The sequence below is a fragment of the Macaca thibetana genome, chromosome 1 (assembly GCF_024542745.1).
Source record: "Macaca thibetana thibetana isolate TM-01 chromosome 1, ASM2454274v1, whole genome shotgun sequence".
NCBI classification, from domain to species: domain Eukaryota; kingdom Metazoa; phylum Chordata; class Mammalia; order Primates; family Cercopithecidae; genus Macaca; species Macaca thibetana.
Genome location: NC_065578.1, coordinates 46,937,147 through 46,949,356, shown reverse-complemented (window position 1 = coordinate 46,949,356; position 12,210 = coordinate 46,937,147). Strand labels below are relative to the sequence as shown.

Genomic DNA, 12,210 nt, shown 5'->3' with positions numbered 1-12,210 from the left:
AGGTGACTTGGCTTTGAGGCAGAGCTGGGACTAGAACCCAGTTCCTTCTGATTCCCAGCTTGGTGGGTTTTCTCATGAAAGTGAATTTATGAAGTTACTTCATTTCTTGGTAGCAAATGTCTGGTGCATATGCAGCCCCTGAGATCTCTCTGTCCTTACTGTCTCCCCAAGGGTCTAGAATTTAATATTATTACAGGCAACTTGTCTTTCATGTGTTCATCAAAGATGTGTTGAGGGCCATCCTCTGGGCCAGGCCCATCCTTGGGGCTGGGAACGGGGCAAGGGGTGAATGAGGGTGCAATGCTGCTGCCTTCAGGGAGGTCCCATCTGGGAGGGGGACATCCTGGGGCAAGGCAGTGAGACCCCAGGAAGAGCAGCTGGAGAGTCAAGAGCACAGGAGGACTTCTGACCAGGCAGGAAAGGGTCTCGAGAGTAATACTTAGCTGGGAATTCTAAGGATGGATGGAATTTAGGCAGAGGGGGTCATGGAAGAGGCTTGAGGGTGGCAGGGAAGAGAGAAGAAAGTTTAAGGCCCAGAGACTAGAGAAGGCCTGACACAAAGAAGCCCAGCGTAGCCAGGCAAAACCATGGGGTGAGTAGTGACAAGAGACCAAGAAGAAGTGGCCATGGGGGCCAGTGGCCATGGGGGCCTGTGGCCCCAGTGCTCAGTGGCAAAACTGACTTTCTCCTGAGAACAATGGGGTGCAGTAAAGGACTTTTTGTGGTTGGTAATATTTTTTAGAGTGTCCTAAGTGTCATGCATGAATTTATTCACGGGAAGTCATTGAATGTGCCATAGGTGCTTGTGTTCCAATTTAAATCTTAGAACTGATGAAGAGTGAAGTGAAGGGGACAGGATAAGGAAGGGAGGACCAGGAAAGTGGCCTTAGCATGGGAGCGGTGACAGAGAGGAGTTCTGGGTTGAAGATTTGGGAGGTAGGCTTGGGGATCTGGCAGGCAGTGGTGATGGAGAGGATGGAGTCCAGGCTGACCCCAGCCCAGGGCATCTGCTCCTGCAGATGGATGTGGATTATGCACCCCATCGGCAGCGAGGAGTCTGGTGCACAGGAGTGATATGCCAGCAGTCACTCCTAGGCTGCGTAGGAGCTCAGCTGCAACCTCAGGTTCCTCATGCTGCAGCTTCTAAACACCTGGGCTCCGCTCACAGCCTGCCCTAGCTGAGCCCCTCTCCCAGGGGAGTGGGGGTGAGTGAAGCCCCTCCAGGAGCTGGCTGGAGACTACTCCTTGAAAGAAGAACTCTATGGGCAGCTCGAGGTTTGAGAAGCCAGCACATTCCTTCCTTCTTGTCCCCTGGGATATTTAAAATTAGCCTCTTGTAAGCATTTGGAAAGCCAAGACCAGACCAGGACTGATGTCCCAATATAAGGGACAAGGCAGGCACAGGACCTCTCTGTGGTCCCTGGGGCCAGTCATCCTCAGTATCCTCAGCAGTAATGACCCTCCCTGCCCTCCCCATATCACAGGCTCAGGGTAGGCATCAAATGAAAACATTGTCCTCCAGCCATGGTTCCTGCATCCGTAGCATTGGCCGATGCAGACGCACAGTAGGTGTGCACAGGAGAAGCAGGCTGTGGAGCTTGAGAGGCTCGTGGGGAAGGGGACCGGGTCATAGCCCTGCCTCTGCCACCTGTGTGCTGTGAGACCGCTCTAGGTGGCACCTGTCAGGTGAGAGTCTAAAACTCCCTGATCTTTTAAGGGCTCCACTTTCTAGGATGTGGGTGCTTAATGTTGAGGCTCACCCAATGTTGCCATTGGGTTAAATTCAGTCCATCTACAATAGGAAAGACCAGAGACAGCTTCTGAGAGAGGCTGAGGATGGAGAAGCCCCTCTGGGACCCCAAATCCTGACAAGGGGCCACTTAGAGTTCTTGACCAAGGGGACTTATACCTCTGGTCTCGGCATGCTCTGGCCACAAAAGGGAATCATTTGCTGAATATTTTTCCTTTATTATTTATTCTACAAACTGTAGGTCATGTGTTCCTTAAAGTCTGCAGCAGCTGCTGATTGAGCAGCCCTCATGCACCATCCACTCACAGTGATCTTCCAGCCCAATTAAAGGGGATGGGAAGACAGGAGGGGCAAGTGATGTGGTTGCCAGTCACCCCTCCAGCCTGTACTGTCCCCGTCGCCCGCATAGGGGGATGCCGGGGACTTGGTGGGGGATTTTCAGTTCAGGAGCCTGTTTGTGAGGAGGGAGGGGAGTTTGAAAGACTTCAGAATTCCAAGGACCAGCCAGCAAGGGGGGCAGTGATGTCCATGGGGGTGGGGCCACAGGGGGTGAGAGCTAGAACCCAGGAGCCCTAGAGAGGAGAAAACATCGGCTATTTAGGTCACACCTACTGTGGGTCGCCCTGGCCTGAGCCCTTACGCGCCCGTTTGTATGTGTGTTGTTAATACCTCAGGCAGGCCTGCAAGGAAGGGCTCACTGCCCCAATGAACAGGAGGAAACTGAGGGTCCCAGCCTTCCCAGCCTGAGGTGCCTGGGCTGAAGGGTGGCCAAGCCTTCTGACCTTGCTGGACTCCCACCCTCTTATGCCCCTGCATCCCAGCTCACTTGACCGAGCCTTGGAGTAGCAGTCCCCAGGTGGTGGTGGCTCAGCTTGACTCCAACCATGTTTAAATCCCTCCTGTTTAAAAAGAGGAGTACCTCACTGTGGGCCAAAGTGTTGGTGGTTGTCCCTTGCTGGGGCCTCAGCTCCCATTCTCAGAGCAGTGACAAGTGGCTCTTCTGATTATTTTTCCCTAAAAGGCCCCTTCTCAATTTGCCGTTTGTTTTCTCAGGGCTGTGGGCCTTGACCTCACCACAAACAAGACACGTCAGGTGCTGTGAATCTGAAGGGAGGGAAATGCTTCTTCCAGGCTCTGGATCTTTTAGGAGCTCCCTTGGCCAGCTCCACCCCAAGTGTTTCATGTCCCAGCAATTTAAAGGCCCTGCATGTAGAGCAGAGAGATAAGGGTCTTGCCATGGGCCACACAGACAGAGGCATTCCAACCTAGGTGGTCCCACTGCAGAGCACATGCAGATGCTGAAAATGTGCCCCGCGATTTGAGAAATCAAGCGTGTCTTCGGCACTGCCTGCAGATTTCCCTGATGCATTCATGTTTCCGGAGCCCTGAGCTGATGAGCTGGGGAATTCCCCGGCTGTCTCCTCCATTACACACCCTATGAGCCGGAGGCTGAATCTGGGGAGCCTGCTGGGATAGATGGCATTACAGGGAGTAAAGAGTCTGGGTGGGTGGCGTCCCCAGCAGCCCCAGCAAGGCCCCTGCTGCATCCTCGCCCTCCCCACCCTACAGTCACACACCCATTCATACCCAGTCCTCCATGGAGTGTGGACCCCTTGGCAGAGCCTAAAGCAAAGCTTTCCCATCTTTGCCCTAGGCCCCACAGCATGTGAGGGTCACTACAGAACTAGAACTCAAGAGTCCTGCCCCAGTACTTCCTGATGGCTTCCTAAACATCATCATCTCCAAGAATGCCTCCCTAGGCCAGGCGCAGTGGCTCACACCTGTAATCCCAACCCTTTGGGAGGCCAAGGCGGGAGGATCACTTGAGGCTAGGAGTTTGAGACCAGCCTGGGCAACATAACAAGACCGCATCTCTATTAAAAATTAAAAATTAGCCAGGCATGATGGCACATACCTGTAGTCCTAACTGTTCGGGAGGCTGAAGCAGGAGGATTGCTTGGGCTCATGAGTTTGAGGCTACAGTGAGTTATGATCACGCCAGTGCACTCCAGGTTAGGTGACAGAGTGAAATCCTGTCTCAAAAAAAAAAAAAACAAACAACAGCAACCAAAAAAATGGCTCCTAGAAACATCCCTTCACCTAAGACAGTGTTTCTCAACTCTTTGTATATTTAACATCATGGCTCCTTTTAATGCAACTTGAGCCCCTCAAACTCTCTATTATTTATTTGAAATAAATAAATATTTTAAAATAAATTACATATGTAAAATACATTATATATCACATATGTAATGATATAATGATGCTGTGAGAATTAGTGAGACCCCAGATTTGTACCCTACTTAAATATGTTTGATACTAAATTAATTATATGTCATGAACTAAACCACAACCAAACACAATGGTAAAATTGGAAATGTCCTTTCATCTAGAAAGACAGGTATTTCTCCTTTGACCACAGTTAAGTCTGTGGCTCAGCTCCAGCCCAGCCCTTCTGCCTTGATGTATGTGTGATGGATGGAGCTCACCACAGTCCCCTTCAAGCCAGTTGGGCTGCTAGACTTTCAAACTACATGCGACCTTCCAACCTCACTTGCCCAACTGAGAACCACTGCCATTGGGTAAATAAATGTTTCCTGGGCATCTACCATTTGCCAGGCATGGGGGACCTGCATCGGTGAACAAACAGACCTGGTCTCCATTCTGTTGGAGCCTCTAACCTCTCCCCATTGAACAGGTGAGGAAACCAAAACCCAGCAAGGGTTGGCGACTTGCCCAGTGCCACATAACAAATTAGCGGTAGAGGTGGAACATGAACCCAGGCTCCTGACTCCCAGTCCAAGGCCCTATACACTGTTACAGCCTCACGGAGTCGCTTTCCCTTCCTTAAGAGTAGAACTACGTGCTGGGAACTCAGCCACTTCCTCCCGGCTCAGTGCCCACCCTGAGGATTTCCTGAACCTCCTGAAGTAAGGGTTGGGAGAGTGGGTGCCTTTTGAGAGTATAGATAGTGATTCTCGAAGTGAAGGCCTTTCTGGGCACCTACTCTGCACCAGGCTGGGTTTTGGGAACTGTGCCCAGGACGCTGCCCTGGCAGAGCTCAGCATCCAATCCCGCAGGTAAAGAATGATGGGTGCTCAGTGCAGGTGGGTGTCAGCCAGGTGGAGATTTCCAGGAGGCCCTTCTAGGCAGAGGGCATAGCTTAACAAAAGTGTGGAGGAGTAAAAGAGAATGGGGTCTTGGGGGACTCATGAGTTGTTATTTGGCTTTTCAGAACCATGGTGTGAATGAGGGCATGGTGAATATAAGAAGGAGGTGACAGGCTGTGGAGGATAAAGAGGCAGTGGGAGCCACACTGGGCTTGGAGCAAGGCAGTGCAGTTGGAGTTTTGCTGTGGGAAGGTCATTCCATCAGCGGGGCTGGTGATGGACTTTGACTTTCTTTCTCTGAGCCTTACTCTTTGCATTTGCAAAACGGCTATTGTGAGAATTAGCGAGACCCCAGATTTGGAAGAGCTTTGGAAAGCACAGTGGGGCCTGCCTTTATTCCTGCTCGTGTCGTTCTGTGAAATAAAGACATCCAGGCCTGCTCCTCCCACAGCCCACTCTGTGACCTTGGCAAAGTCACCCCTCTCTCTGAGCCTGCGATCCCCCGTGGGTAAAATTGGGCTGGCGGTTCATCTTCGTCGCAGGGACTTCTGGCCATGAAGAAGACAGTGCAAAGCCAGGGCTGTGCTGGCCGAGCTGCCCTCCTCCTGTGGGCAGCTGTGTGGATGTGCGTATGTTGGGGGGTGCTGCCTGGCTCTGAGGGTGTGGGCTGAGCTCCCTGAGCCCTTTACAGACTATTTATGATGTGCCACTGTGGTAACTGCCCGTGATTAGCAGCTCCACAGGCAGCTCTGGGCCTGGGAACAATGGAACACAGAGGAAGGAAAGGAACTATTAAAGGGCCAGGAGCCTCGAATGTCACCCTCAGTAATTCATCCTGCACCTGCCCTCAGCCTCTTGGTTGTGGGGCCTCTCTCCCACGAACGCCTTCTCTGCCTGTGTCCTCTGCTTCCAGCAAGTTTGAGATCGGAATGAATAGGGCATGGGCTTTGAAGTCAGACAAACATGGGTTTGAGTGCCACTTCCTCTGCCTACCAGGTGAACTGTGTGCCTGGGCCTCAGTTTCCTCATCTGTGAAGTGGGCATGTTTACCCCATCCACCCACAGGATTGTTAGACCAGTCTGACCAGTTAGAGCACAGGACGAAGGGCACGTACAGCACAAAGTGAGTGGTCAGTAGGTGGGCGCCAGGGTCAGGGTTGAATTTGCAGGCCGTGGAGGGGGCGCTGGTAGCTCACTTTGCTGAAAGATTCCCGCAGACCTGCCTCTGTGGAATTGGTGGGAACTGGATTTACTGATCTGTGTTGCCTAAGGAGCTGGGCCTGCCCAGGCACTGCCTTCTCCAAAAAAAAGGAGAGAGGAAAGAGGACGCAAGCGAGCCTGGCTCTGTGCTGGGTGATGTCCTTACGTGTCATTGACCCTCACAGCAACCCTGTGCAGAAGATACGAGCAGCCCCCACTTCACTGTGAGGAAATCCAGGCTCAGGAAGGATGAGAGAATTGCCAACTTTCCTCTGAAGGCCAGTGACAGCAATCAGGCCTCCAGATTTCAGATACACCCATTCCCCCAGGCAGGGGACCCAAGAAGCTGTCCACATTACCAGGCACCTACCGCCTTCCCAACAGAGAGGGAGCAAGGAGCCATCGCAGGCAGGCCCCAGAAGAGCCTGTTGAGGTTGGTAGTGATTCCTGGAGCCCTCAAATCTCACCCCTTACATGGCTACCCCACAGAAAGAGTTCTGAAGTAGGAATTGACAGGCTTTGATACTGGGCCTTGGTTCCATGTTGTGAAAACCTAGAGGGTTAGACTAGATGGAGGATCTTTACGGGCCTCTGCTGCCTTGATGCTGCTGCTCTGTTACAAAGTATCTGCCTTCCTGTTCAGCTGGCTTGAAGGCCTCTCTCTTACTACCCCATTCTCAGTCTGTAGCAAGGATGTGCCTCTCTCCTCTCCATCTGTCTGCACCTCCCCCTGCTCCGACAGCCCCATCAAACACAAACATCTATTCTCTAGAACCAGGCATGCCTACAGAGGAACAACCTTCCCCAAAGCCCCTAATGAGCTCCCCGTCACTAGGGGAATGCAGTCAGAGGCCAGCAGCCTGGGTCAGGGAAGCCAGATGGGGCCAGAGGGGCTTGCCTCTGTAGAATGGCAGCTGGCAGAGCTCTGAGGCCTCTCCTCTTCCCCCAGAAGCCTCCAGCCCCAGTCAGTGACCCAGGCGCGACCCTGCTGGGGCAGCAAGGTCCTGATTCTCACTTGGAAGTGGAATCGGAGGACCAGCTTTTCAGTACATTTGTTCCAAGAATGTGCTGACGCTGCAGCAGCTTGGCGGATTTTCTGCCTCTGCTTCCCCCGTGCAGCTACGCTTTCAGTACCTCTGCCTTCCCAGCCTGCAGCACATCTCCAGGCTGTGGCATCCCAGGGGATGCATGAGCACGGCAAGACCCTATCACACAGATGGATCTGCCGGGCCAGCCCCATCTCTCACTTCAATGCCCTGTATGCCTCACCAGCATCATGTCGCCATCACCACTCTTCTCTCAGGAGTCCACCCCTGGGATGAGAGGCCTTCAGGGAAGATGGCAGCTTGGAGGTACTCAGATAATCCAGGAGCGGAGGGTGTGGCCAGGCGGCACTCTCTCTGTATGACATGCTGGTTGGGGCCACAGCCTTCTACAAGACCACCTGGATCAGGAGTTGCTAATACTCGCAAGTGTGTTATTACTAGTGTCCTGATGCTCAGCTGCTAGAACTAAAATGTAAAGGCATCTTGGGAAAGGGCAATGCTACAAATTATCATCACAACCATGTATTGTGATTTAACTTCTGTTTTCTCATCTTTGAAATGGGGATAATAAGAGTAGCTACCTTATAGGATTAAAAGAGTTATTAACAAAGGAAGAGCATAGTATGTGTGTTATCTCCGACTTTCACAGCAGCCCTGCAAGAAAGACATCCCCATTTTACAGATGAGAAAATGCCATCAGTGAGGTCAAGGGACTGGCCCAAAGTCACACAGTGAGCAAGTGGCAAAGCCAGAATTTGATTCCACAGCCTGATTCTCCACCTGCCCTCCTCCCCTCATCACCCCTGTGACAGGGAAGCTCAGAGCTCAGCCGGCGCTGTACTGAAAAGCCTGTTTGAGAGCCAAGATAGTTGAGGTGGTATCTGCACTTCACTCCAGAACCTAAAAACCAGGCAGGGGCCTAATTTCTGGGACTTATAGATGCCCAGAGTAGAAAGGCGAAGAGTCCTTTCCCAAGAGCGAGCCCACAGATGTGTGGGAAGGAGGAAGAGAACCCAGAGCAATGTGTAGTAGATTGGTCAGGTCTCGGGGGTGAGCTGAATCTCCACTGGAGGAATGTGTGTTTGTGTGTGTGTGTGTGTGTGCGTGTGTGTGCGCGCCTAGGGGTCTGTGTACATCTATTTGTGTCTGTGCATGAAACTTACCTTTGTGTAAGATGTCAGTGGTGTGTTTTAGAGTATGAATATGACTGAGAGTGTGTGCTTGCAGGTGTTTGTGCACGTCTATGTGTGAATGTCTATGAGAGAGAGAACACATTACCCAGGGCCGCATGGGTAGGCAGTGAGGTTCATTACGTTTTCTGGTTGGCTGAGAGTTAATCAGCAGCGCCTCATTGTTCCAGCCCCTGTAGAATTTTTTTTTCCTCAAATATCTGCATCTGCTGCTTTTGAAGAGGGATGGTGACAGCCTGAAGGGTATACAAGAGGGTGACCGGGGTTGAGGGGTATACTGGAATCCATGCTGGAGAAGGACTGGTTGACACTGGTAGTTACTGCCCTAAATCTCTACAGGCCTTTCCAGGATCACAGGGTGCAGACAAGTCCTAAGGGGCCACTGAGCTGGGCTGAGGCAGGCAGACAGGGTCAAGCTCAGTGTGAAAAGCATTCTAGACATGGGAGTGGTCCAAGGATATGCAGGCTGCTTTGAGAGTACTGAGCTCCTGCCACAGAGGCATGGCACAGCCCTGAGCATCTGCCTGTCAGGGGCATTGCCAAGGCAACTCCTGCCCTGGAGAAACAATTGGGTTCCTTCCAGTCCTGATATCTGGGGCTGTTCATTTCTGCTCCCACAACCAAGTCCTGTAGCTGAGTTAGACTCCTGTGGGCACCCCCTCCTCATTCCTCAAATAGTCCTGGGATTTCTTATATCCATTTTTTCAGATGAGAACGTGGAACACTCAGAGAGGTGAATTGATTGGCCCTAGCCATGTATAGGGGGACTTGAACCCAGGGCCTCTTACTGCTAATATGTTTCTCTGTCCACCTCTCAAGACTTCATAGCACAGAGCCTTATACAGAAGAGCCGCTGGTGGGTAGCCACTGACTGGCTTGCTGCCTCTGTAGCACCATCGTGTGAAAATGATGCCCTGGCATTTCTGGAACACTACTGGGAGAAACAGGAGGCCCTTTCAGCTCAGAGGGTGAAAGCCTGTGCTCATGGGGCAAGGGGACGGTCTGCAAGACAGCATCAAGGGGAGGGGAACCCAGACAGGGCACCATCACGATACACAGATGCCCAGAGGATGCAAGGACAGTGGGTGTCCAAAGGTCCAGGAGGAAGGAAAGAACTCTTTGAGGTCAGAACTTCCTGCTACTACCCTAGTGATCTTAGCAACTTGTTCGACCTCTCTGAGCCATAGTCTTATTGTTTTAAAAACTGAAATCGTAATTCCTTCCTGGTTTATGGGAAGAGTAAGCAAGATTGTGTGTGTGTATGTGTGGTGTGTGTGAAGTTCTCAGTATTGAATAAATGGTATCTGTTGCCTTAACATTGCTATTCCCACCTATTGAGGCCCACTGCTGCTGACCTCACTGAGAGCTTCCACTTCCTCCTTTTAGGGGCACTTTCCTGGTACCTCACTAAGCTTGGGGTAGGCCAGGCCCAGGCATATCGCACTGTCTGTCTAAACGTGTTCTCGTGCTATGTGACCTTGGACAGGCCCCTGCCCCTCTCTGAGCTTTTCTGTAAAGTAAGCAATTGCACTTGCTGTGTAAGCACCGCCTTGCCTTCTCCCCAGGCACCAGCACCCAGCTGCTGAAAGGATGGAGGCTCAGGGGGACTGCATTTGCATAGGAGGGCCTGGGACTGGTAAGTGGTAATAAAAGGCCACACAGTTCATTCATTTGTTCACACATTTATTGAGCGCATTTTATGTGCTGGGGCTGGAGATACAGTAATGAACAAAACAAGCATTCCTGCCCTCATGGGAGGAGAGTCTTACCTTCCTGTGGAAGGTGATGTGACAAACAATAAACATGATAAGCGAGGAACTAACATAGTGTGTTAGAAGGTGGTCAGTGCTACGTACTATGGAGAGTGTGGCAGAGTATGAAGGTGGGAGTGCCTGGGAGGGGGTTACCATTAAAGTCAAGGGCCTGAGTGGACCTTATTGAGAAAGTGAGGGCAAGCGGGGCAGATTTGTCTTTTGCAGATTCATGCAGAAGGTGCCAGCCACAGGTGTTCCCCTCCTGTGAGAATTTACCCCAGTGTCTCTGGTCTGCATCGTATATTGGATGCAACTGTATCAGATTCCACCTCTGCTTCCCCAGAATCCAGTGCAGGGCTCAGCCTGAATAATGCTCAGAATTGTGTATCTAAGGATTACTCCACACTGGCCTGGACCTGGGATGGGGCAGCCTTATTGCCCTTGTTCCCTCAAGCCAGAAATCCTTCCCTGGCATGGCCCATCTTCAGAGGGAATATCAGCCCGTCCAGGCCCAGACCCCACAAGACCATACCAAGGGGCGACAGTCTTTGCTGTGTTCATTGCCGTGTCCACACCAGGCCCCAAATTCCATCTGTCGCCAAATTCCAGGGCTGGAAATAATGAGGCAAATTGTCCCTCACCGCTGATTAACTTTCAAGTTGCTCTGCTAAACTGGGTGCAGTTGAAGTTTTAGCAAGTCTCCCGGGGACCTCAGGCGGCTTCAGTTTCAGCCTTGTAAAGAGCTGTTAAAGATCCAATCAAAATAAATAAAATCAGATCCAGGAAAGCGATGTGTTTGTGACTGCAGACCAAACACTCAGGATATTCAAGCACCCTGCTTTTCCAGGGGATTCCTTACACTCCACTGGCATGGGCCATGATTCTCCCGCCCTGGAGTGACTGGAGGGAAAAGTGCTGGAGAGTCCCATCCCTGGGGCTCACTGCAGAGCGGAGTCCTGTCCCTGTGAGCCTGCAGGGTGGCCGCTGGCCCTGTGCCCTAGTCCTGCCAGATTGTACTGGAGGCTAAACGCTAGTGCCCTGAGATGCCTTATCATACTGAGTCCTCCCACAACAGGCTTGTCAGCACTGGGATGCTTTATACTTTTTAAAAATAATGTCTCTAGACAATAATCATACATTTTTAAAAAATTAGAAAGAACGAAAAGCCCAGGCCCTGGAAACATATGGTCTAACCACAGAATCAGAAACTCCAAATCGGGAGATGCCAGAAGCCACAGAATGCGAGTGATGGACTTGTGAGCTGTTCATGTCAAAGGCATCAGAGCCACAGCGAGACAATCCAGAGGACGTGAAATCCCAGCACTTCAAACCAAAACTGTCTGCCCACCAGGTGTCATTCAAACTGCTCTCTTTCCACCCACCGTGTGATTCTGGACACCCAGTGAAGCAAGTTAAAGGCTGTGGCAAGGCTCTCCCTGGTGAGGGGCTGCCTCTGCCTGGCCAGCCACCCCTTCTGGTTCCATGTGCTCCCTCCCCTGGAATTAATGACTGGCTGATGCTTCCACTGGACAAACCTTGGAAGAAAAATCAAAGGTGTTTGAGAGGAAAATCATGTGTAATACCAAGAACCACCTCCCGGCTCCCAAGGTTCAGAGAAACCCGCAGGGAAGCCATTGAAGTCTGTGCAGTTGGACACTGGTGCCCCAAGAGCATTGGACAAACTATTAGAGATCCTTGTGAATGATCATTTGTCAGAGATGGCAAAACAGGTCCCGAGAAGGAGAAGGACTCTGGGTTACTCAGGGGACCAGGTGAGTGGCATGTTTGGGAACGAATCCCTGCCGTCCCCACTCCCCCTCCTGGCCACCTGACTTCCAAGAGCTGTGTGCACCTGGGCTGGTGGGCACCACGTCCCCATTTGCCAAGCCTCACCCAGAGTCCAAGCTAGAGGTCAACCAGGGCCTCCCAGCCCTCCATCCCATGGGTGCCAGGCCGTGCTGGCAGGCCTGGGGCAGAGCTGATCCCCCGCAGCGCGAGCCGGTCCCCCGCAGCGCCCGCCGGCCTGGCCGACCCCTGAAGTCAGCTGAAAGGCCCCCTTATGCACAGCCCTCCTCGCCGCTGCAGCGCACAGCCCTGCTCTCTTACCTCATAAACGGCTAATTTGTTACATATTTTCTGACGCTGTAAATGGGAGAACAA

The 12,210-nt window shown here is 52.0% G+C and overlaps 1 protein-coding gene and 1 long non-coding RNA gene across 2 annotated transcripts in view; one reads left to right on the top strand and one right to left on the bottom strand.

The window, feature by feature from the left end:
- The window catches only part of TRABD2B (TraB domain containing 2B), a 230,764-nt gene that overhangs the window by 161,842 nt on the left and 56,712 nt on the right, over window positions 1-12,210 (top strand). The gene's annotated exons all lie outside the window — the stretch shown is intronic.
- On the bottom strand, window positions 9,912-12,108 carry LOC126931452 (uncharacterized). The gene is made up of 3 exons (XR_007717858.1): window positions 11,944-12,108; window positions 11,433-11,585; window positions 9,912-10,793 (listed from the first exon to the last, which is right to left on the bottom strand). It is a non-coding gene; the product is annotated as an uncharacterized LOC126931452 (long non-coding RNA).